General features: G+C 57.0%; 1 protein-coding gene across 7 annotated transcripts in view; it reads right to left on the reverse strand.

The window, feature by feature from the left end:
- Nucleotides 1-14207, reverse strand: part of CLIP2 (CAP-Gly domain containing linker protein 2) — a 76632-nt gene extending 62425 nt beyond the window's left edge. For 2 of the 7 annotated variants that reach the window (XM_033426323.2, XM_033426321.2), the window contains exon 1: nucleotides 13872-14203. The gene's annotated coding sequence lies outside the window, so the exon portion shown is untranslated. Of the gene's footprint in view, nucleotides 1-3740; nucleotides 3914-13871 lie in introns of those variants that run through there. The other 5 variants (XM_049699851.1, XM_033426324.2, XM_033426325.2 and 2 more) reach the window with 4 other exon arrangements.
- Between the last annotated feature and the right edge of the window lie 10007 nt (nucleotides 14208-24214).

Raw genomic sequence — 24214 nt, forward strand, 5'->3', positions numbered from 1 at the left:
CTGATGAGGCGGTGGTCACCTTACAGGAGGAACATCCGATGCTCAAGAAAGTGCGGGGTCGAGCCCAAAGTCACACATGGCTCAGCAGCTGGGCTGGAACCAGACCCAGGTCTAGCCCTCCGCCTCCCTACACTGCCTGGCCCAGGCCTGGAATAACATTTGTGAGACCCGTGGCCTCTGGGGAGAGCACCCACGTGCCTCACGGACAAAGGAGACCAGAGAAGCTGGCGGGAGAGAGAACCAAGGCTGCATTACTTGGCCCACCCCAGTCCCACCCCTGCCCCCGTGCAGGCCTCCGGTGCTGGGGGAACACAGGGAAGGGGAGATGGAGAGAAGAATGGTGAACAGGAAGAGGGGGAGGAGGCCCCTTTATGACTCAGCCCTGCTTGTGGGACAGAGGAAGAGAGGGGTTTCTTGGAAAAGGCTGGGACGTGGGGATAAGCTGGCCTCTGGCCACACTGCAGCCGATGGGGGAGGCCTGGGAGGAAGTAGATTCCAGTCTCATGGAGTCCAAACCCTAGACCCACCCCGAGTGGCTGTGGGACCCTGGCTCACCACGAGCCTCAGTGCCATCACCTGTAAAATGGGGGGGAAGCACTGCTGCCGTGCGGGGAGCACAAATGAGCGAGTCCATGAGACAGCCCCACGAACGTCCCTCTGTGCCCGGCGCGCAGGCTGTGTGGAAAGGGCAGCAGCACTACGATCTGGTCTCTATTACGTTCTCCAAAGGCCCGGGATGCACACCCCGCCTCCCCCAGGGAGCCGGGGCCCCGACGAGGCGGGTGTGGGAGAGGCGAGCAAGAGCGGGTGGTGTTCAGACCAACAGGCCCCCTTTGTGCCGCCCTCAATTACCATTTACCAAAGACAAACCCGGGCTGCGTTTCAGGGTTTCCATTTCAGCTGCCCTGGGGGTGGCGGGCTGCAGCTTCGGGGGCGGGGGATGAGGCCCAGGAACTTTCCACCAATCAGCGGCCCAGGGTGCGGCCCCGACAGAAGGGGGAAAGATGCCAACTAGGGCAGTGGAAAGCCCATGTCCTTGTGCCAGCGTCGCCCAGAGGGCATGGGAGGCGGGCACCAGGAAGCAGGCTCCCAGGACCAGACCTCAGCTCAGAGACCTCGGCCAAGAGCCACACCCTGGGCTCTCTTGCTGCCCAGCAGACGCAGCTCTCCGGGGGGGGGCGCTCCTCCTGCCCACCCCAGGGGTCCCAGCAGTCGGGGTGCCCATGCTCCCCCCACCTCCTGAGCCTGTGACCCATGTGCCGGGCCACATGGCAGCCAGAGATGGACTTAGTGTGGCCCCTGCCCCCTCACTGCAGGCCCAAAGCCTCCAGACCACAGCAGTGCCGCGGGGCGAAGCGGGCGGTGGGAGGCGCACGGGGTGGGGGGCTGGGTCCAAGCTGGGGAAACTGCAGGGCACAGACTCCGCTCTGCCAGGTCAACCAAACAGCTAAGGATTTAGACTGCCTACAATGTGCAGGGAGTGGGTATCCAGGCGGGGGGAGGGGGTCTTCCGATCATGCCTAGGCATCAGGCTGAGGGGACGATGCGCCACGGAGGGCATCCGCCAGAGGACCCGCAGATCAGATGAGCATCTCGGCAAAACCTCTGGGAGCTAATGAGGAGGACGGGGTGCCGTGATAGACAGGGACTCCACGAGGCCTGAGCTGAGACGGAGGCAGGGGCTGGAGGGAACAGAGCAGGTGACAAGTACTGGTGGAGGAGGGCAGGTGGGGGGGGGGAGGCAGGGCTGAGGACGGCAGAAGGCAGGAGAACCTCTCAACACCTGGAGGGACCTGGGAGCAGAAAGGGGCCAGGGTGGGGAGCTCATTTGGGGACAGGCTGGGTGTGAAGTGACTGAGGCCTGGGGCACCCACCTGGTGTGCAGCATACGGGGCTGGAGGCAGAGAAGAAAGGGAGCAGAGGGCACCGACCTGAGAGCACCCTGATGACAGCCGGGACAGCTTTCGAGGAGAGGATGTTGTTAGGCTGGAGAGCAGCTGGGCCTCCCCAGTCAGCAGGGAAATGCAAATCCACGCTGCAAGGAGATCCCCTTTCCCACCCAATCAGATGGGCGAAAAGTCAAAAAGCCAGGTGATACCAAGTTGCTAGAAAGGCCTCCGGGAAAGGGCAGGTGGGCCAAGGGCTGGGCGAAGGGCAGGCACAGCCTGGGGGAACAGTGCAGGTGCAGTGGAGACTCGGCCGGGGACCGTGGCCGAGGGTCCTGGAGGCGCCTACACGGCGCTTATCCACGGCATCCCACGTGATGGCCAAGAAATGCAGTTTGGGGGATGGGAACGGGGCCGGGGCTGGGCAACTGGGGCTTCGTTTCTATTTGTAAGATTTGCTTCTTCCTCCTCCTCTTCTTTTTCTTGTAGGCCATGCTGAATGGCAACGTGGGATCCTAGCTCCCCAACCAGGGAAGGGATCAAACCTGCACCCCCTGCACTGGAAGCACAGTCTCGACCGCTGGAGCGCCAGGGAAGTCCTGAGATTTGCTCAAGCCCTGCAGGCTGTACGTGGGAGTTCACTGTGCCCTGTCTATTCTTTTTGAGTGCCTCAAATATTTCAGAACATTTTTTTAAGCAAAAAAAAATTTAAAGACAGACACCAGGGGACGGGGAGAGGAAATAGTTCCTCCCCTCCCCATGCACACCCACCAAGAGGAATGGGGGACAGGCCCCAAACAGAGTGAACCCCACGGGTGCTGACCGCCAGGCTCCCAAAGGCAGGCCCCTATGTGGGCGTGGCGTGGGCCCCCCCAGCTGCCCCACGGGGCATCCCAACACTCCCGCCTGCACTAGAAACCCAGTGCTACCCCAACCCCCATGTCCAGCAGGGGCCCCAAGGGCGAGTGTGACCAAGGTCCCCATGAGCCTCCGCCCAGGCGGCACCCACCGCTTGTCCCACCTGCTTGGAAAAGTGGCCCATTTTGTTCGCATGCGACTGAGGTTCAGGGAATTTCACCCAGTGGTGAAGCGAGAATCGCCACGGGCAAGCACAGAGCAGAGCAGATCTGGGACAGCACCCCCGCCCCCGCCGCCCCCCGCGAGTCCCGCCAGCTCACACCAGCTGCCCCTCAGGCCTGGGAGAGCGGAGGAGACGGCGCCCGTCTGCCCGCGCCCCAGCCCCCCACCCACCCCTGCTCTCCCCCGGTCAGTGAGGCCGCGGGGCGGGCTGTGTGAGCCCAACATTCACACAGGGGCCGGCCAGCAGCGGGAGATGGGACGGGAGACCCCAGGAAGAATGTGGTGGTGGTGGGCCCGGCTTGGGGCCCCGAGTCGCCCTGGGAGTACCCAGGGGCCTGGCGGCCATCCAGAACCAGCGTGGGGAAGGGACCCAGCCAAGCCTCACGGCAGGGCCGGGGCAGGAACCCAGGCCACACCAGCTGATATGGCTTCAAGGACGGGGAGGGAGGATGACGCTGGGAAGACGGCAGGGCATGCGTGCCAGCAGCTCGGACATGGGGTGCAGGGGCACCCACGGGGCTGAGCGGGGAAGGACAGACCGACCTAAGAGCCCATCGACTCCCCGCTTCCCTGGCACGTGCCAGGGGGAGACAAGCAGGGGCTGAGGCCGGAAGGCTGGCATCCAGTGCCACACACTCACCATCCTACCATCCTCACGGCCTCTGAGCTCAGGGCTGCGGTTCTTACTTTGTAAAGTCAGTTGGTATCTTCCGTGTCCTGCCCACCCCCGGGGTGACTGCAGAGCCCTGGGAAGGGCCACCCTGTCAGTCCTACCTGAGCTGGACACACTGGGGTGTGGCCATCCTCCCCTCGAGCTTGGAGTTCAGATCCTGTCTCCTGGCAAAGGGGATCAGGGCTGGGAGTTGGTTAGGACTCTGCAGTCTCACTGCCGAGGGCCAGGGTTCAATCCCTGGTCGGGGAACTAAAATCCCATAAGCCATGTGGGGCAGCCAAAAAAAAAGAAGAAAAAAAGGATCAGGGCTGTGTCAGGTCTAGGGAGGGGAAGGAACGTCAATATACTTCCCTGTCTTACACACACGCATGCACGCACAGTTGGCATGCTCAGAACCAGGGCACAGCCATGGCCCCAGAACCCACTCCTGGCTGTGTGGCCACCCACGGCCCCAGCAACTGGACATCTGTAGCCCTCCTGCTACTGGCCCAGGACACTGGGCAGGCATCACCCTGGCTCTGCTGGATGGGCTCCCCAGTCAGGCCCAAAAAGAAGGGCTGGGGAACAACACACCTCAAGTTGCCCCCTGACCCACCTTTATTCCCACTTCACAGAATGGGAAAACTGAGGCCCAGGGCACAGAAGTGAAGCAAACAGGACAGTGAGAGTCAGCTGTCCAAATGAAGAAAACTTGTGCTGGCCAAGAAGGGCCCTAAGACCAGACAGAGTCAGAGGCCCAAGGAGGGGAGGGGCCTGCTGAGGTCGCCCAGCGATCAGGGGAACAGGAAGGAATGGGCTCTGGTATCCTGCCTTCCGGGCCAGGATGCTGACCCAGTCATCTTTCACTACTGCCTCCTTCGCTTCTGGTTTCCATGGCAGCCCCATCCAACACATCCAGGCCAGGGCAGCTGCAGGAAAGTCACCCCCATCTCCTGGGTTCTCCTCCCCAACCCAGCCTGTCGGGGTGGAATTTGCACACCCAACTAAAAATTACCCCTGAGCAAAGGAGAGTCTTTACAATAAGTGGTGTTGGATCAAATGGACAGCCACGTGGGAAAAAAATCATGCTCCCTTCTGCGGCTGGCAGAGTAATGGCCCCATCCCCAGTACTTGTGAACATGTCAGTTTACGTGGCAAAAGGGAATTAAGGTTGCAGAGAGAACGGTTGCTAATCAGCTGACCAGACAGAAGAAGATTATTCTGAATTATCCAGGCAGACTCAATGTAATCACAAGGGTCCTTATACGTGGAAGGGGGGAGGCAGGAGAGAGAGAAGCAAAGAGATGGCAGCCTGCAAAGGACCCGGTCCAACATTGCTGGCTTTGAGGATGGAGGCAGGGGCCAACAGCCAAAGCATGCGGGAGGCCTCTAGAAGCTGGAAAAGGCTTCTAGAAACAGATTTTTCCTTAGAGCCTCTAGAAGGAACACAGTCCTGCTGACATCCTGCTTTTAGCCTGGTGAGATCCATTTCAGACTTCTGACCTCCAGAAGTGTAAGATAATACATTTATGTTGTTTTCAACCACTAAGTCTGTGGTCATTTGTTAGAGTAGCCACAGGAAACTAATACACTTACTTCACATCGTACACAACAATCAACTCCAGATGGATAGAAGATCTAAATGTGAAAGGTAAAACAATACAGTTTTTAGAAGTAGACATGGAAGAAGATCTGCCTTAACGCTGGAGCAGGCAAAGATTTCAACCCAGGAAGTGTTGAAAATAAGGGAAAAGATGGATGAACTGGACAATATTTACAGCTTCCTTGCATCAAATGATACCAGTGGGGGTGGGTGGGGAGGGAGAGAAAGAATTTGTAATTCCTGTATTGTACAAAGGATTCCTATTCAGCATATGGAAATAACTCCAAAAATCGAGTTAGAAAAATCAGCAAAAGACTTGAACAGGCGCTTCACCAAAAAAAAAAGGGGGGGGGGAGTGGGTAATCAAAAGACCAATAAACAGGTGAAAAGATGTTCCCCTTCATTAGGCATCATGCCAACACTACATCCTCCGGAATGTATAAAATGAAACACGGACCACACCAAGCATTGGTGAGGATGTGGAATATCGAGAACGCTCATGCACTGCTAGTAAGAGTGGAAATTGGTGTCAGCAATGTGGAAGACAGCCTGGCATTACACACTGAAGCTGAGCATGACCAGCGATCCCACTCCTAGCGATGCCACCACAGAAAAGGGCACATACATGCACCAAAAGATATGGACTCTTCCTAATACTCCCGAACTGAAAATAACCCAAATTACCCCTCCATCAGAATGAGTAAATACCTGGTGGCTTATTCACACAATGGAATAAAGCACAGCAATGAGAATATACAAAGTATCAGTACAACCACGTGCAACAATACGTATGAACCTTGTGAATCTTGAGTGAAAGAAGGCAGATGTAAAGGTGCTTAGAGTGTGACCTTATGCTTCCATTTAAAAGGAAGTTCAGGGCTTCCCTGGTGGCGCAGTGGTTGAGAGTCCGCCTGCCGATGCAGGGGACGCGGGTTCATGCCCCGGTCCGGGAGGATCCCACATACCGCGGAGCGGCTGGGCCCGTGAGCCATGGCCGCTGAGCCTGCACATCCGGAGCCTGTGCTCCGCAATGGGAGAGGCCGCAGCAGTGAGAGGCCCGCATACCGCAAAAAAAAAAAAAAAAGCTCAAAGGCAGACAAAATGTATTAATGGTGCTAGAAATCAGGGAAGGGGGTCACGCTTGGGTGGCCTGGAGAAGGGATGAACCAGGCAGGAGGCCATGGTTACCAGCAGGGCCAGCCAGGGCTGCTGGGGAAAGAAGGGGGGAGGAGGGGCAGAACTTGGTGGTCCCAGGGGTGAGGTCAGTCGCTAACAAGCTCTCAAAGTCAGTGTTTTCTTTTATTGCTTCCAGAAAGGCACTCCCCACTTCAATGCTCCCCAGCCACCAAATCCTGGCGGAGTGCCACCGCCACCCCATGCACTCTGTCACATCTCCAGGCCTCTGCACACGCTGTTCCCTCTGCTAGAACACCCTTCCTCTCACTCGCTGGCATAAGCCCTAGACTCTCTCACTGACAGCAGCTTTAAAGGGCAGGTTCTTTGCATATCTTGTTGGTTTCAGGACTCACGGTACCTAGGACAGCGCCCAGCACATAGAGAAGCTCAAAAGATGTCTAAGGAATACATGAATGAATTAAATACACTCCTCTGCCTCCATCATCCTTCCCACGTTGACTTGGAGGCCCACAATAGCTTGTCACACCCCATGGCCACACTCACCTGTCGGGTCGGCTTGGAGCTATCTTTGATAAGGACAGAGAGGATTAACTCACATTCTTCTTAATCCCAGCACTGAGCACACCCAGCACAGAGCCAGTGCTCACCAGTGGATCCAACAAGCAAAGAATCAGATAGTGAGCTCCCTGTCTCTGGAGGGAATCAAGTAGAGACTGAGGCCTGCTCTCAGAGTGGGTTCCTGCTGCCCTGAGAGGCTCTCATGAGCTTGCACAGCAATTATTACTGTCAGTAAGGTTAACCAGAACCTGCTGAGCCCTGCCCCACGCCCCCAGGGCTGGTCCACTGCAGCAGTGCTCTTCACTGCGCCTGACTCTGAACCTGGCGGTGTGCTGGGTGTGGTGGTTCAGAGGGGATGAGGCGCTATCCCCTGCCAGGCTGTTTCAGCCCAAGGAATTCCCAGACCAGTAACATTTGTTCTGCTGCAGGCATGTCGGAGCCCTTTACAGATATTAACCTGTTCAGTCTTCACAGCAGCCCTGTGAAGAAGATACTGTTGGGAGCTCTACTAACAGGGAAACTGAGGCCCAGAGCCGGCAAGTCACTTGCCCAGGATGACACAACTGAGCAGCGGCAGGTGGGATTCGAACTCAGGCCCTCTGGCCATGGAGTTCACATTTTTTTAAAAATTAATTTACTAATTTATTTTTATTTTTGGCTGCGTTGGGTCTTCATTGCTGGGCATGGGCTTTCTCTAGTTGCGGCGAGTGGGGGCTACTCTTAGTTGCGGTGTGCGGGCTTCTCGTTGCGGTGGCTTCCCTTGTTGTGGAGCACGGGCTCTAGGCACGTGGGCTTCAATAGCTGTGGTGCGCGGGCTCTAGAAATGCGGGCTTCAGTAGCTGTGGTGCGCGGGCTTAGTTGCTCCGCGGCATGTGGGATCTTCCCTGACCAGGGCTCGAACCCGTGTCCCCTGCATTGGCAGGCGGATTCTTAACCACTGTGCCACCAGGGAAGTCCTGGAGTTCATGCTCTTAACCACTGCTCTTTACTTCCTCAGAACTGGGACCAACGCTCCTCCAGGCACAGGGTTGCAGGAACAAGGGCACAGATTTAAGCAGGAGGTCATGAGGGTGCCCCACGGCCCTGGGTGCCAAGGCCATGGTCCACAGCACCTCTGCCAGCTGGCCTGGCCCCCACTCGCCTCTGGCCTGTTTCCTGGGACCCCCTCCCATCCAGCACCCTGATTCCAGCTTCCCTGAACTTCTCACTGCTCCTGAAGACACCTCAGCCCATCGCCTGCTCTGCTGGAATGCGTTCACCCCTCTTCTGCCCCTTAGCCAAGTCCTGGAGCCAAGTGGGTGTGTCTGGAGCTCTCTGCACACCCCTGTACCACAGCCCCTGAGGCCTCCTAGCAGGATGGGGATTCTCCAGCAGGGACCAGTCTGGCTCCTGGCTCACGAGGTCTCACCCAGCCCTGGAGCCCACTAGGCTCTCATGGAGGGGGCTGGCTGTGAGCATCAGCGCCAGCTCCCACAGCTGCTTGTAAGGACCCTCCAGGAGGAGAATTAGAAAGATCAGAAGGTGGCTGCCTTCCTCCAACCCCCCCACCCCACCACCGCATTCTAGACGTTGGTTCACGGGGACCCTACCCCAGAACCAGGACCACACTGTCCAGCCCCTCCCTGGAGCTGCTGCCCCTCACTCAGGCTTTCATGTTATATATAGCAGCAGCTTACACGAGACAATGTGACAATGCGAAGACACTCCAAACTCCTTATCCCCCTCGATCCGGCTGCTGGAAAGCTCAGAGTCAAATTACCGCCGATAGAAGGTGCCGCAGCTCCTCCAGCTTCATCTGATGTTTGCTACCCAGGGTTTCTCCTTGCTCTGATTTTCTCACAACTTTTTCATCCCGTTATACTGCATTTATCTTTGTAAATCACCTCAAGTCCTTTCTGGAATCGGACAAAGAAGACACGAGACCCTTTCAGATGCCTTCCCTCCTCTGCTCCGAGTTCCCAGTGCCCAGCTGAATGGGAAAGAAGCTGAATGAGAGCTGACGGAGCGAACTTACAAGCAGATGACGTTAAGCAGGGCACAGTCTACAGCAGAAAAAGGAACGGCAGGAGCGGGGTCAGCGCACAAGGTAGCAAAAAAAAAACAAATCGGGAAACACCAAACGTCATTCCCTCCTTCACCGCAGGGTCCGACAACCAGATGCCCGACTTCACAGTGGACTTGGAAGAATGGTGGGCTCCACGCTGAACCCCACCCCCGCCGGACACTCGACACCCTGCCGCCCAAACTTCTCCTTCCCTTTTCTCTCCCTGTGCCCATACGGAAGGCACTCCCTACCTACCCAAGTCCACCCACCCTTCGGGACGCAGCCCAGTCCTTTTCCCCCAGTCTCCTCAGCCTTCCCACACACCCCGTGCCCTGCCCCGAGCAACCCTCGCTGAGACTTGAACCACTCCCAGGGCAATGACCCCACTGGGCAGGGAGGCTCTTCTGCTCTGACCTTAAAATGTTCCTCAAAGATGCTGGTGTCGTTTACACTTTCAGGAAGGGGGCTGATGTCTTCCTAATTCAGCAAAAGCTTCTCAAAGGCAGGGTCCAAAACTAAGGTGTACTGTGCTCCCCCCACAGCGAGGGGCTGGCTTCCCCCCAGCCATCACCCTCGATGCTGCAGGTTGGAGGGCAGGACTGGGGCACCCCGGGGAGGAGATGGGTGCAAACAGGAGCAGATCAGCCCTGGACACCACAGGGTCACCTCCTTAGGGAGGAGAGGTTAGAAAACCAGGCCCTCGGTGTGAGCCTCAAATTCCCCCCTCTCAGGGTGACAAAGGCACAGATGGAAGTGAATGAGGAGTGGGCGTCTGTCTCTCTGGGCTGCAGCTGGAGTCAAAGGTAGGTTCCAGGGATGGAGCCAGAGCTGCTCCGGGAAGACGGAAGCCGGTAAGTGCACGAGGCCCCAAATTTATGCCTTGTTAATAAAAACCACCTGATATGCTCTACTTTCTATTCAGAGGGGTAATGTTTCATTATCATTTTGAAGCGTTTCCTCTGAAAACTTGAGTTCTGTGTTACTGTTTCTGTGCGCCTGGCAGCACAGCCCAGAGGAAGGAGTGGTGGGACGGGGGGGGGGGGGGCCCTGCCAGCAATCGCCACCCCCCCACACCAGTTCCCAGGCGCTGAAGGGAGAGCACATCCTCTGCCCCTGAGCCCGGGGCGGGGCAGGGGGGCGGGAGGCCTGAGGTGGGCTGCCAGGGACAGCGAGGCCACCACTCACTCCTTCTCCCCCAGCACACACCCCGCGTCATAACTGCAGCTGACACTGTACCAGCTGTGCCCAGCACTGTCTTCCACTCCCAGCCCCAGAGACCACGTGGCCTGCCCCGACCAGCGGAGGGGATGGGGTGGGCGCCCTCACCCAGGCTGGGCCCATCCGGCTCTTAGGCGCCCAGAGACTGAGGGGAGTACCCTGGGTGGTCCTGGGGCCTCAAGCGGAAGCCACCATTCAGGGCGGCCAGGCCGGCAATCCAGAGAGAGCAGCCCACAGGGAGAGGAGAAGGGACAGAGGCACTGGGAGAGGATGAGAAAATGAAACCACAGTCCAGAGAGAGCAAAGTCGGAGGAGGGGCTGCCTGCCAGCTTCCCGGGTCCTGGGGGAACCAGGCCGAGCCAGGCTGCCTGCAACTGTTTCCTGCAAAGTTCCTTTCCTCTCAACTCCCCTTTCACTTAACCTAATTGGAGGCGGTTCCTGTTCCCTGCGACAAAATCCTAAGACATGTGTCAGGGCCCTCCCCCCTCTTCCAGCTCAGGGCCAGGCCCGCCCATCAAGCCAGGGTCACTGGTCAGTTTATAAAAGGTGAGGCCTGTCTGGGTAGAGCCTTGCTGGGAAGGCAGGGCACAGCCAGCTGGGGGTGTCTGGACTTTGTACTTGAGCCAATGAGGTGGAGGTGTTTGAGGAAGGCACCGCCAAAACCTCGCTTTCGGAAAATGAACCAGGTAGGCAGGTGGGTGGGGCGGGGGAAGGAAGCAGGTCTCCCAAGCACACAGTAGGTGTTTAACAAATGTGTGGAGAGCAAACAGGGAAACCTCTCCACATCTTGATTTCCTCATCTGTAAAATGGAGGCGATGGTACCAAGATATCCACAAACTAATACAGGCACTCAGAGCTTCAAACAGTTCCTGGCAGAGTAAGCTTCAATATGCATTGGGTTTGTTTGGTTTTTTTAACCTATACGAAGGCTGACATTCTCCCCAAGGGCCACCGGGCAGGTGCTTTGGTCTGAATGTGTCCCCCCTCACCCCGCTTCATAGGTTGAAATCCTAACCCCCCAGGGAGACAGTATTAGGAGGTGGGGCCTTTGGGGGGTGATTAGGTCATGAGGGTGCATCCCTCATGAATGGGATTAGTGCCCTTGTAAAAGAGACCCCCAGAGAGCTCCCGAGCCCCTTCCACCACGTGAGGATACAAAAATAAATGCGACTTGGAAGACAGTCCTCACTCAACCATGCTGGCATGCTGCTCTCAGACTTCCAGCCTCCAGAGCTGTGAGAAATAGATGTGTTGTTGATAAGCCCCCCAGTCCTAGTATTTTGTTAGGACAGCTCGGACTAAGATAGCAGGGAACCAGGAGGGGTGAAGAACGCAGCTTCTCTCCTCTGGGTGTTGAAGCAGAGGTAGGGTAGGCGGCATCAAGAGGGCAGGATCAATCTTTAGGGTGGCAAGGCCAGGGAGGAAAGGTCAAGAGAGAACTGTCCCCCACATCGTGGACCAGAGCAGAAGGAGCAAGGATGGCCAGGGTTGTGGGGATGGCGGCCTTCCCATCACCAAGGGAGGCTGGACCAGAGCAGAGAGAACAGCCCAAGGAGGAGGCTGCATTAAAGCAGAGAACAGCAGGGCCTTGGGCAGGGCTAAAGGCAGGACTACCTGACAGTGGACAAACAGCTGGGGAGGGGATGGGCCACTCGTGGGTGTGGATGGAGGCTGGAGGGCCACCTAGTACAGCGGCGACAACAAACACCGGGCATTCTCTCCATCACAGTACACACTTTGCACACATCCATCCATTCAATTCTCTCAATAACCCTAAAAGGTAGATACCTTAAGTATCCTCATTTTATAGATGGGGAAATTGAGGCAGAGAGAGGTGTAGTGACTTGTCTGAGGTAACACAGCAAGTAAGTGGCAGGGCTGGGCTTTGAACCCAGGCTGTCAGGCTCCAGCATCCAAACTCTTAATCGCCAGAGTGGACAGCAGATGCTGAAAAGGGACTAGTGCCTCTGTGGGAGGCACCCCTTGGCATTTCAGGCTCTGCATACAAATTCCAGGCACCTCCTTCCCAGCCTGCTGGCTGCACCTGGGGGCTTACGGGTACACAGTCCTGTGTGCTGAGGGTCCCCCCGGGTCTCCTCCGCCAGACTCTTCTGCCTTTGAAACTCCTCTCCGTCCCATCCCCCTCCACCTGTCCCAGAGCCTGTATCCCAACACCCCTCCCAGGCCAGGCACTGCAGATGCCAGTACATCCAGGGCTTATGGAGAAGGGCATCTAAGGAGCTCCACCTGGGAAAGTAGGAGGGACAGAACAATCCCTTCCAACAACAGAACCTCTCTTGCCTTAAACCTCATGCCCCAGTCACCCAAATCCTTTGTTGCTCCTCTCAGCCACCAGCCACCAGGCCTCCTGCCTCCTCTTCTGACTCCTATCCCCTGCCAATGCTCTTTCCCCTCCCTCAAGCCCCCTTTGGCATCCTGACAGCAAACTTCTACAGTGAGCTCTATCAAGCTCCCTGCTCCACCCCATCCTCCAGGTGTCCCTCCTCTGTGCTCCCAGCTCCCTCATCACTGCACTCGTCAAAGGCTGCTGGGCTGTGCTCCGTGGGAGCAGCGAGGCCCCAGTCCTGGGTACCTGTCGGCCCCTGGCAGTGCAGGGCCAGGTGACAGCAGCTGGATGAATGAAGAGCTCACTGTTTACATTACAACTGGTTGGGAGTCTTGCCCCACGTGGTACTCCCTGCACCCTCCCCCTCCTCTGCCCACAACCCTAAGCCAGCACCACCCCCACTAGCCTCCCAAGGCATCTTACAGGATGGAGGGCAGCCCCCCCAGTATTGGACTCCCACTTCTCACCCAGAAGGGAGAGGCGGCATCTCAGAGGTTGGGGGATTCGCAGCTGGGTGTGTGACTCCCCACAAGGTGCCCCCTCCTATCCAGGGTGGGGTTGGGACTTGCATGGCAGTGCCCAGTGGGCACCCGCCCCGCCCAGGCCCTGCCTGAAGGACCCAAACGGGCGGGCCCTGGAGACCCAGCGAAGCATCCTCCGCGCGGCCACGGCCCCTCCCTGTGGGGAGGGCAGAAAATGTGCTGCCTCACCAGCCATGAGCGCCAGCTTGGAGGGGGGGCACCCCTGCGGAAAGCCGCCCCACCCCAGTCTCCCCCTAACCCTCTCCGACATGCACTTCAACCAAGTTGTGCAAAGGGCATTGGCCAGGCGACCCCGGCCAGCGGAGCGGGGGCTCCGTGTCCTCCCAGATCCTGGGGCTGCGTAGCCGCGCCCACCAGGCTCACCCCACCACCACCCTCACCCCACCCCCCTCCGCCGGGCCTGTGAGCCCAGAGCCCCGCGGCGCGTCCAGCCGCCCAGCGCTGCCCTTGGGAGGAGGAACGGGCGGCTCCCCAGTGTATGTGCCGAAGCCCTGTTGGGGGCACCGAGGGTGCCGGTGATGCCTTCACCGAGAGGACCCGCAGCCCGGGAAGGGTCCGCCAACACCAGCAGCGCCCCCTCCTCGCCTACAGGCGACGGGGAAGTTGGGGGTGCACCCAGGACCAGCTCCCGCTCACGCCCACCCGCCAGCCCCCGACCCTTAGACCTCCCCCACGCCCCGAAAATGCCTGCGGGCCGGCCGCCCCGCTTCGGACCAGGCCGGGGCTACCGCGGCCTCCCGCCTCCCTCCGTCCTTTGTTGCCCATCGAGCCCCCTCCCTCGGGGTCCCTCCGGCTACTCCTACCTTCGCCCTTCCAGCATCAGGTTGAGCGGCGGGTGGCCGGGCACCCGGCCCCCTCCTCTCCCGGCCCGGGCGCCGCGGGGACAGAGGATGCTGCAGCCCCTCCCCGCGCGCCGCTGCCCACCGGCTGCAGCCCCTCCTGGCGCCCGGGGCTCCGCGTTCGCGCTCCGGGCCCGGGCCTCGCGCCGCGCGTGCGGCCGGCCGGGCGGCGGCGGGAAGGCGGGAGGCTCTGACCCTGGCAGCCCCGGCCGCCGCCTGCGCTCCCGGTGGCCGAGCAGAGCGGAGCTGAGGGGGATCGGAGCGAGCGGCCGGGCTCCAGGAGGGAACAAAAGGGGCCGGCGCTAGGGCGGGCGCGGGAGGGCGGGGCCTGGCGCGGCGGGGGTCAGGCGCGCGCTCGCGCGGCCTCGCGTTTCTCAGGCTGCGGCGCCGCGCCGCAAGGGGGCGGGCGGGCGGAAAACGGAGTGGAGCCTTGTCCACCGCTTCCAGCGGCAGTCAATCGTGGGGCGTCCGAGGCGCGCCATCCCCTACCTCAGCTCTGGGCACCTATTGGTGCTCCAGTCGTGTTTGGCGGAAGAGCATCCTTCAGCCTTGCTCTGCTCACAAGGATGTCCCAGAGCACTGCGAGAGATGGAAGCTCGGGAAGCTGCGGAGAAGGTTGGGGAGGTTCCTGGAGTTTCCGGGAAGGCTTCACAGGGGAGGTGACGTTTGAACTGGACAGGAAGGGATGAGGAGGAGACAGGGTAGCTGACGTGCGAACTCCAGGTCTTACTGAGCTGTCTTGAGGCCAAAACGGGTGGGGACAAATGGCACGGATGTCTTGGTGATTTTCTCCCAACACTGGTTTGGAAAAAGTGGTACCCAGGATACAGATTGAACCCTGCACCATCCTCCCCCGGCAGGAGCTGACTCCTACAATATCAGAGGATTGGGATAGCTACCCGCCTACCCCACATCCCCTACCATCCACCCCCTCCCAGGTAGGTCAAGGGCAGAGGCTAAGTGGCAGTCCAGGGATGAGAAGTAACTGAATCCCAACACCCAAGGTACCTGGCTGTGGTCGGCCTCTGTACCTTTGTTCCCCCTTTTCCCCTTGATGAGCTAACCTCAGTTCCTTTGCCCTTGCTGGTTCCTCGCCACTTTCTCGGTTTGACAAATCCTATTTCCCCTTCAAAGCCCATCTCAAATTCACCTCCATCTCCCACGCATATGGGAATGTGGGTGTGTCGTGGGAGGTGTGGTCTGTACAGTGAGACTGGGGAGGGCAGGCACCAGGCCCAGTCTTATTTATATGCCCTGTGAATAAGTGCACTGCCTGGCCAAGGGTCGACATTCAATGACACTGTTTGAATGGATGAATTTGCTAAGTTGCTACCAACCATCTCTCCACTGGTATCCATAATCTCTGAGAAATGAATGAACCTCTTTTTTTTTGGCCGCGCTGCCTGGCATGCAGGATCTCAGTTCCCCGACCAGGGATGGAACCCGTGCCCCCTGCAGTGGAAGCGCGGAGTCTTAACCACTGGACCGCCAGGGAAGTCCTCTTCACCTCTTGAGCTGAGTTTCCCCACTGATAAACTGGACATAGTGTTTCACTTCAGTTCAGCAAATGGGTCATGATATTGATGATGGAGTGTGGGCACTGGACCAGCCCTGAGGAGGTCTCCGCTGGTCAGGGGAGCCAGACCTGGAGACCAAGGTGGGAGGAGGGTGCAGAGTGAGCCCAGTGGAGAGCAGGCTTGTGGAGGAGGTGTCAACAGGGTGGGAAGGGAGTGGAGAGGGCTGAGCTCGGGGAACATGGAGTGAATTGTTCCATGTGGCTGGGATGGACGGTCTTGATACTGAGACATAAGACCTTAGGCAAAGTGCAGTGGTAAGAATCCAGCTCCATCACCTGCCAGCTCATGGGCAATCCTCTCTGGGCCTCAGTTTCCCCCATCTATAAAATGGAGCTAGTGACACACTTACCTCCTAGGGCTGTTATCAAGGTTGAATACGTTAATCTAGGTGAAGTGCTAAGAACAAATAGTGCCTGCATTCGCGAAATGTGAACTTTGTTTCAAGTGGCTGCGTCAGAAAAGAACTTGAGTGCCTGTTAGGAGTTTGGATTTTCTCCTGTGGGCAATGAGTTCTAACAGGGACTTCTCTCACGGAGAGGAGGAAACACAAAGAGGAAAGGGGCAGGGCTTTTGCAGGTTACTCTCCTCTGAAGATTCTGCCTGGGAATTAGTGTGGGGTAGGAAGGGAGCCCAGGATGGCTACAAAGGCCAGGGGGGTCCTGATGACAGAAAGCAGGTAGGACTCAATCAGAAACTACTCAGAAAGTTCTGGGACTTCCCTGGTGCTCCAGTGGTTAAGATTCCGCACTTCCACTACAGGGGCGTGGGTTCGATCCCTGGTTGGGGAAGTTCCACATGCCTTGAGGTGTGGCCAAAAAAAAAAATTATTAAAAAAAAAAAGGAAAGTTCTCCTAGCAGCCCATGGGAGCAGGCTGAAGCCCTAAGAGACCTGCTGGGAGGCTGGGAGGCTCCAGGCTAGAGCTGGGGGTCTGGAATTCTGTTGGGGAGGGGAGACAGCACAGAAAACAAAGGGAGAGGCCGAGGCCAGGGGTTCTTATAAGTTTTTAGGGCCACACATGCCTTTGAAACTCTGAAATCCATGGGGACTCTCCCCAGACACATGCAATATGCTTACACACATACACGCATGCACACATGTATGTGCACACGTGTGTGTGCGTGCACACACACACAGAGTTTTGCAGACAGCTTCAGGCAGTTCACAGATCCCTGAAGCCCACCTGGTCTGTACACCCAGGTTCTAGGGCAGGAGAGAGAGCTCAGAACAGACAGGGGGGAAGTGGGGTGTAGCAGAAAGTGTGATTTGCCCGAACTGGGGCAGGGCCGGGGAGGGGGGTTGACCCAGATCAAATGGCACCTGGGCCCTGTGGGCACCTCTCCCTTCTTCAACACCTGAGGCTTCTGGAACCAGGAAACTGGATAAAGTTCCCAGGACACCAGCCCATCAGGGATGGACTAAGAAGCTTCCTTGTTGGAAACAAAACCACCATTTAGTACTGGCCCCTCCTTGTACAGGTGGGGAAACTGAGGTCTGAAGAGAGACAGGGATTTGCCCAGGTGCTGCTGTGACACACCTGAGCTCACCTGTGCCACCTGGCAGGTTCAGTCACCCCTCTCCTGCCCTCCTCCCACCCCGGCCCCCACTGGCCCCCCTCCCTCACTGACAGCCATTTCCCCAACCCCCCAGTTATTCAGAGCAGCAGGGAACACCACAGAGTCCTAGCTTCCCCTCACCTGAATGGTGGGCGGAGCTGCAAAGGGGCAACTCACCTGAGAGGTTCTGCCCTTGCTACTGCCAGGCTTGTTCTACGTGACAGAAGATCCGCTTCTACCTTGCTGAAGCTTCGATTGGGGTTTTCTGCTGTAGATGTGGAGGGTGGAACTGGGCACGATGCCCTGGGCATCAGGCCTGGGGATGGGGGGAGGGGGGAGGCTTGGGGGAGGGGGCTGTCCCCATAGACCTCTCACCCGGCTCTTTTGTCTCCACAGAAAGTGCTGATTTGGCCATCTTCTTGCTGACACTGGCCACGACTGGCAGCCCCACGGGAGGGGGAGTTTCATGGGAAGAGCACGTTGGGAACAGCCGGGGGGGCCGGGGCAGCGCTCTCGCAGGGGGCCTGCGGTGGGGCAAGAGGCCTGGCTGCCCTGCAGGTTGCTGCCTCCCTGGGATACTTTTTATTGTATAATTTTTTAGGACCAATAGCACATTCACATGATAGAATATTTTATAGCTTCTGAATTGCTGTTTACAAGGAATTTGTAATAAATAACACGGGAAACACTCCTGGATTTATGTCAAATGAAAAACAAAATGTACATATGGTACAATCTCAGCCTCGTAAACCATCAAGGGGGAAAAATGTAACCGTGGTAGCCTTTGGGTAGGGGGAGCCAATGGGATTTTTCTCTTCCCTTTTCTGTGTTTTCCTACAGGCATGTGTTACTTTTAGAACTAACAAAAGAAATGTAAACCCAAACCCGTGTCTGTTCAAATGGTTGTTTGGATGTTGTGTCTCTGTTAAAAACACACAAAACATTGTTTGGATGTTGTTGTGGCCTTGAGCTGGGAGTGACATCACCATGGAGACAGGAGCTGAGGCCACATCACTCTGAAGGCCACACCCTTACTTTCGAACGCAAGGAAGATGCCTGAGCCCAGTTCTTCCTTCCTCAAGAGGAAGCCGTGCGCCCTCCCTCCGCTTGGTACAGGCTTGATACAGCCCGTACCCAGGCTCGCTGAGTGACCCAAAGCTGGCATTTCTGACTACTTATTACAGAGTAGTTATATGGATTATGGAAATCCACAAAGCCCACCCAGCAGAGAACCAGCCAGGGCTGTTTATGCAGCGCTCGGTCTAGCGACAGAGTCAGATGCAACACTCGCATTTGGCAAAGACGCACAGGCCAGGAGTGGGAGGGCTTCAGAGAGGACCAGAGGGAAGGTTCGGATGTGGGGTTTGTTTTGGTTTTTTAATAAATTTATTTATTTATTTTTGGCTGTGTTGGGTCTTCGTTGCTGCACACAGGCTTTCTCTAGTTGTGGCGCGCAGGGGCTACTCTTTGTTGCAGTGTGTGCAGGCTTCTCATTGCGGTAGTTGTGCCTCGCGGGCTCTAGAGCGCAGGCTCAGTAGTTGTGGCGCACGGGCTTAGTTGCTCCGTGGCATGTGGGATCCTCCCGGATCAGTGCTCGAAACCGTGTCCCCTGCATTGGCAGGCGGACTCTCAACCACTGCGCCACCAGGGAAGTCCTTGGGTGTGTTTTGATTGGAGGCTGTTGGCTGGGGAGGCTGGAGGCTGGGTAACTAGAGAGGGATGAATATCACCTCTGTGACTGGTGAGGGGAGCACATTTGGCTTTCGGGGATTGGCCCTAAGCTGGAAGTAGAGGCAAAAAACTCAGGAAGCCGGCAGTTCTTGATCGAACCTTGGCCATTCGGGGCCCATTGCTCCGGGGGTTACCATTTGCCTTCCTGGACTGGAGGTTTCAGGCTGTGAGTCAGTTGTTTTTTATATACGGTCTGCTATTGTCCATTTGTCTATGCAGCCTGTCAGTATCAACTCCTGTGATCCTCACCAAATATTCTACAGCTGGTGGGATTACTATATCATTTTAGAGAAAAGGAAACTGAGTCACAGAGAGGTTAAGAGACGTGCCCAAGGTCACACAGCTTGTGAGTGCAACGTTAGCCAGGCCCCCGGGGTTCAGAGCCAGGCTCCCTCCGGCCTGTAAGGAAAGAGCAGGGAGATAGATGCCACCTTAAACTCCAACCTGAGCTCTGTTTGCTCCCCGGCTTTATGACCCTGGGCCGGTAACACAGGAATCCTGCCTGCTCCACAGGGCTGCTCGCAAAGTGCCGGTTCCAGGCGTACACTTTGAGAGCCTATTGTATATGCTGCATTGATGATTCGCTCCATGCCAGGCACCCTTCTAAGCACCTGAGATTGTGTAAGCTCACGTCATCCTCAGGATGCCCCAGGAACAGGGGCTGTACCCGCCCCCTTTACAGGTGAGGTTCTGAATCTCGGCCAGGCTCACAGGCAGGTAGGGAGAAGCACCCTGTGGGATCCAGGCGGCCCAGGGCCAGAGTCCACGTTTTAATCCCTGCATTTCCGGCCTGTCAGATGAAGCAGTGGCTGTGAATACGCATCGGGGGGGCACCTGTGACCCCGGGGTGGCACAAGTCCCCCGCTGAGGCCTGATGGGCGGGGGAAGGCACTTCTCCTTGGGCGGCTCCAACGGGGGGCCTTGGAAATGGGGGACTGTGGAGGGAAGAAGCCACCCCCTGCGTGGATGGACAGCACCCACAGTCACTGAGAATCGGGTGACATGCGGCTAAGGACTTTGCTGCTGCCGTGGTTCCCGCTGGGGTGGAAATCTGCCTCTGGGGGTAGAGGCCTTAGGTGCCGGTGCCTGCCACACCCCTGGGGTTACTTCCTCCCTGGGTCCCCAGCTGGGCCACAAGCACCCAGCCTCCTCTCGCCAAGGGAAGCCTCTAGAAGGTGCTCTGCAGTCCCTTGCTTTCCAACCGAGGGAAAGAGCCTTCCTTCCCAGCTGCCATCCCTCATTCCTCTCTCCACATCCCCAAGTTGGCACATCTGTGCATTGCATCATTCGGCCGAGGTGGTAACACGCCCTGGAATCATGTTTATTCCGTCTCTGTGAGCCTCTGGCCCGGGGAGACTGCCAGTGTCCTTCTCCCCAGGATGCCAGCTGCTGGCCCCTGCCCCCTCCTGGGCCGCCTGCCCCTCACAGGCTGCACCTTCTCCGCAGCCCCCGCCTAAGGGGTCATCTCTTTTGGTTTCGGTCTTTCGGGTCCTTCTGAGAAGTCGCCCCGATCACCAGTCACCCCACCCCACCAGAAACACAAAACTTGAAACTGACAGAAGGTCACCAGTTTGTGATTTGACCATAAAAAGACGCTGGAAAAAAAACAACTGGGCTACCACCGTCATGGCCTGCGAGAAAGGACATTTTAGCACCATAAAAAAGGTAAGAACGTCATTTTGGAATAAAAGACAGCCCTTTGAATGAAGTAGACCTGGCTTTCTGGAAAACGTCCATTCACTTTGCGGCAGATGGAGGTCAAAGTTGGCAGCTGTTCCTGGAATGTTTGGGAACCAGTGTCCTAAGGAGGTTCACGCTGGCCCAGGGCAGTGACGTTCCTGGTCCCACCCCTCCTGGGGCTCTCGGCCACCTTGGTTGCCTGACAGAATTGCGCTGCCTAATCTGGCTTTTCTTAGACCAACCCACACACCCTTCCATCCTCCCCACCCTACCTTCTGGCACGCTCTGAGCTTTGGTGTCATTCCACCCCCAGTGTCTGTGAGCCAGATGTTTGGGGAGAAGCTAGGAGGTCATTTGTCCAACCCCTGTTGCTTTTCAGCAGGAAAGACAAAGTGCGTTAGACAAAGCATCATTAGGAAAACCACCAGCAGCCTCCTTACTCTACAGCTCACCCCTGCAGCTTCATCATTCTTAAACATCCCACACATGTGGTCCAGGTGTGCATAACATACAACAGTTAGAGCTCATATTCAAAATGTTAGTGTCCCAGCAACAAAACCCCTTTTACTGCTTTTAAATACTTTCACCACTTTTCTGCCCAGTGTGTGGCTACAAAATTGCTTTGAAAAGATGCAGACACGGTTTCTCAGTATAAAGTGATAAGAGCTCTGATGAAGTTGTGGGCAGAGTGATTTGGGCCACATCTAATTCTCAATGCAGCTTCCTGGAGGAGGTGACAGCCCCGATGTGTCTGGAAGGATAAGTGTGGTGCGCAGGCAGAGGGGGCAGCTCACAAGTGATGTTGGGAGGAAACTTGAAGAGCTCAGCCCGCAGAGCACCAGGGAACTGGGACTGAGGTGAGGGTGGAGGGGCAGCCTCAGTCTCCTTGTCCGCAAAATGGGAATGACAGGCTCCACCTCCACCTGCATGGACAGACAGACAGACAGGGTTCAAAGCCTAAGTGCTCTGATGGAGTCATGGTCAGGGTGCCTGGGGCCACGTCTCCCTCTCAGTTGCGGAGCTAAGAAGACAGGGAATTTAGGGCAGTGGGGCCGTGTCTGTAAAGCATTGCCACGCCTGTCTTTTCCTGTTGGTTGGGCAAGAAGAGGCAGAAGCAGCGATGTTGGCTCAGAGTGGGCAGCTCTGATCGAGATTTAGCAGGGAGGCGAGGAGGAGGGGACCAAAATGAACATTGTCCGTGTTTGGCAGGAGGGAGGGCGTCTGTGAATGTCATCAGCGAGCTGGCTCCTCTCCTCCGCCAGCCTGGAGAGCCAAAAGCGGCTCCTGCACAAACCCTCCCTGGGGCTCTGAGAAAGCCACCTAACAACTTCCTGCCTCAGTTTCCCCACCACACGCCGCTGCTGTTTCTTCTCACGGCCAAGCTCCCCCAACCCTCGCCACAAGGTCCCAGGGCTGGTGCCAGTGCAGGGAGGAGCCCAGGTCCTGCAGCCCCTCCGACGTGCTCCTTCTTCTCCCTGCAACTCCGTCCTCCCAGCCAGCGCCCCGAGCTGAAGTGTCCAGAGGCCCCAGGGCAAGTCAGAGGGGCTGTCAGAAATCAAGAGGGTATCATTGACCAAAGGCTCCCCAGAATTAGCCACCAAAGGGCCTCCATCTATCAAATCAGGGGGTGCCCGCCTGCCCACACCCAGCCTGCAGCAGCAGTCTCCCCAGGTTTCTTGTCCACAAGGATCTCTGTCTGAGGCCCGGCATGTTGCTCGAGGCCACCCCTCCCCCTCTTGTGCCTGCCAGCTCCCCGCAGGTGAGGGTGCACTGGGGACAGATCACCCTCTAGCCCCTTTGCCCCGGGTTTGGGATCAGCACACTGACCCTGGTCTCCTCCCTGGAGCCTCGTGGAAACACCAAGATCAGAGTCACAGCAAGGCCCCTAGACTGGGGTGGGGGTGAGGGGTGGAGGTGGGGCTGTCTCTAGATCAGGGTGGGAGTAGGGTGGAGGGTCTCTAGGTAAGCGTGGAGGTGGGGGGGTGGGAGTGTCTCTAGATCAGGGTGCAGATGGGCGGGTGGAAAACAATAGAAAAAATATATTGGTCTCTGTCCCCCAGCCCCTGGCACAGAGCTCCTACAATTCTTGCAATTTCCTAAGTGATAAGAGCACTAGGGGCATCTTTTGTGCTGTTCTTTGGTATCTGACCCCCGGTTCCTGACACAGGGCTCCTGAAACCCTTGGAGTTTCCTGGGTGACAAGAGCATCTTCTGTTCTAATGAGCCAGCTCTGGGTGGGCTCCTGGATGGGGGGGCTGGTCACCGGAAAGAACAAACCATGATTAAAGGCTTAGAACTTTCAGCCCCACCCCCGTAATCCTCCAAGAAGGGGTGAGAGGCTGGAAATGGAGTTAATGATCGATGGTGCCTACATGATGAAGCCTCCATAAAAGTCCCCAAAGTATGGGGTTCGGGGAGCTTCTGGGTGGGCGAACACATCCGCATTCCAGGAGGGTGATGCACCCCAGCTCCACGAGGACGGAAGATTCTGCACTTGGGACCCCTCTGGACCTCGGCTATATGTATCTCTTCAACTGGCGGTTCATCTTTATCCTTTACCATATCCTCTGTTATATAATAAACCAGTAAACGTAAGTGTTCCCCTGAGTTCTGTGAGCTGCTCCAGCACATGACTGAACCCAAGGAGGGGTCGTGGGAACGTCCAATTTACAGCCAGTTGATCAAAAGCACAGGTGACAACCTGGACTTGTGACTGGCATCTCGGGGGGTGGGGGGGGGGGACAGTCTCATGGGACTCGGCCCTTAACTTATGGGCCAGATGTTTGGGGAGAAGCTAGGAGTGCTAACTCCAGGTAGAGAGCATCAGAATTGAGTTAAATTGTAGGACCCCTGGGAATTCCCTGGTGGTCCAGTGGTTAGGATTCTGCACTTTCACTGACGAGGGCCCTGGTTCAATCCCTGGTCAGGGAACTAAGATCCTGCAAGCCACGCGGTGTGGAGAAAAAAAAAAAATTTGCAGGACCCCAGCTGGTGTAGCAGAGAACATTGCTTGGTGTGGGGATCCCACACATCTGGTATCAGGAGTTCAGTGAAGTATCGGGTGGGAATAAAGGAGACACACAGGGGGTTTTGCCTACAGTGGGGAGTGTGTAGGTCAGGGTGGGGCTGGGGGGGGTCTTTAGATCAGGGTGGGGCTGTAATCTTGCGCTCTGCTCCCAACTCCCTGTGTGATTTGGGGGCAGAGTTCTTTTTTTTTTTAAATAAATTTATTTATTTTTGGCTGCGTTGGGTCTTCGTTGCTGCGAGCCGACTTTCTCTAGTTGCGGCGAGCTGGGGCTACTCTTCTGTTGCGGTGCGCGGGCTTCTCATTGCGGTGGCTTCTCTTGTTGCCGAGCACAGGCTCTAGGCGCGCGGGCTACAGTAGTTGTGGCATACGGGCTCAGTAGTTGTGGCACACGGGCTCAGTAGTTGTGGCGCATGGGCTCAGTAGTTGCAGCTCACGGGCTCTAGAGCGCAGGTTCAGTAGTTGTGGCGCATGGGCTTAGTTGCTTCACGGCGTGTGGGATCTTCCCAGACCAGGGCTTGAACCCGTGTCCCCTGGATTGGCAGGCGGATTCTCAGGCACTGCACCACCAGGGAAGCCCGGGGTCAGATTTCTGCCCCTACCATCCTGGTCCTTGGTTCATAAGATGGGAATAGGGGTGGGGAGGTGGGTGGTAAATTGCTTTTGGTTTTGATCATAAAATATCATGCATATAAAGCACATTTGTAGACATGGCTTAAATATCATAAAAAGAACAGCGA

This window comes from Orcinus orca, chromosome 16, assembly GCF_937001465.1.
Source record: "Orcinus orca chromosome 16, mOrcOrc1.1, whole genome shotgun sequence".
NCBI lineage: Eukaryota > Metazoa > Chordata > Mammalia > Artiodactyla > Delphinidae > Orcinus > Orcinus orca.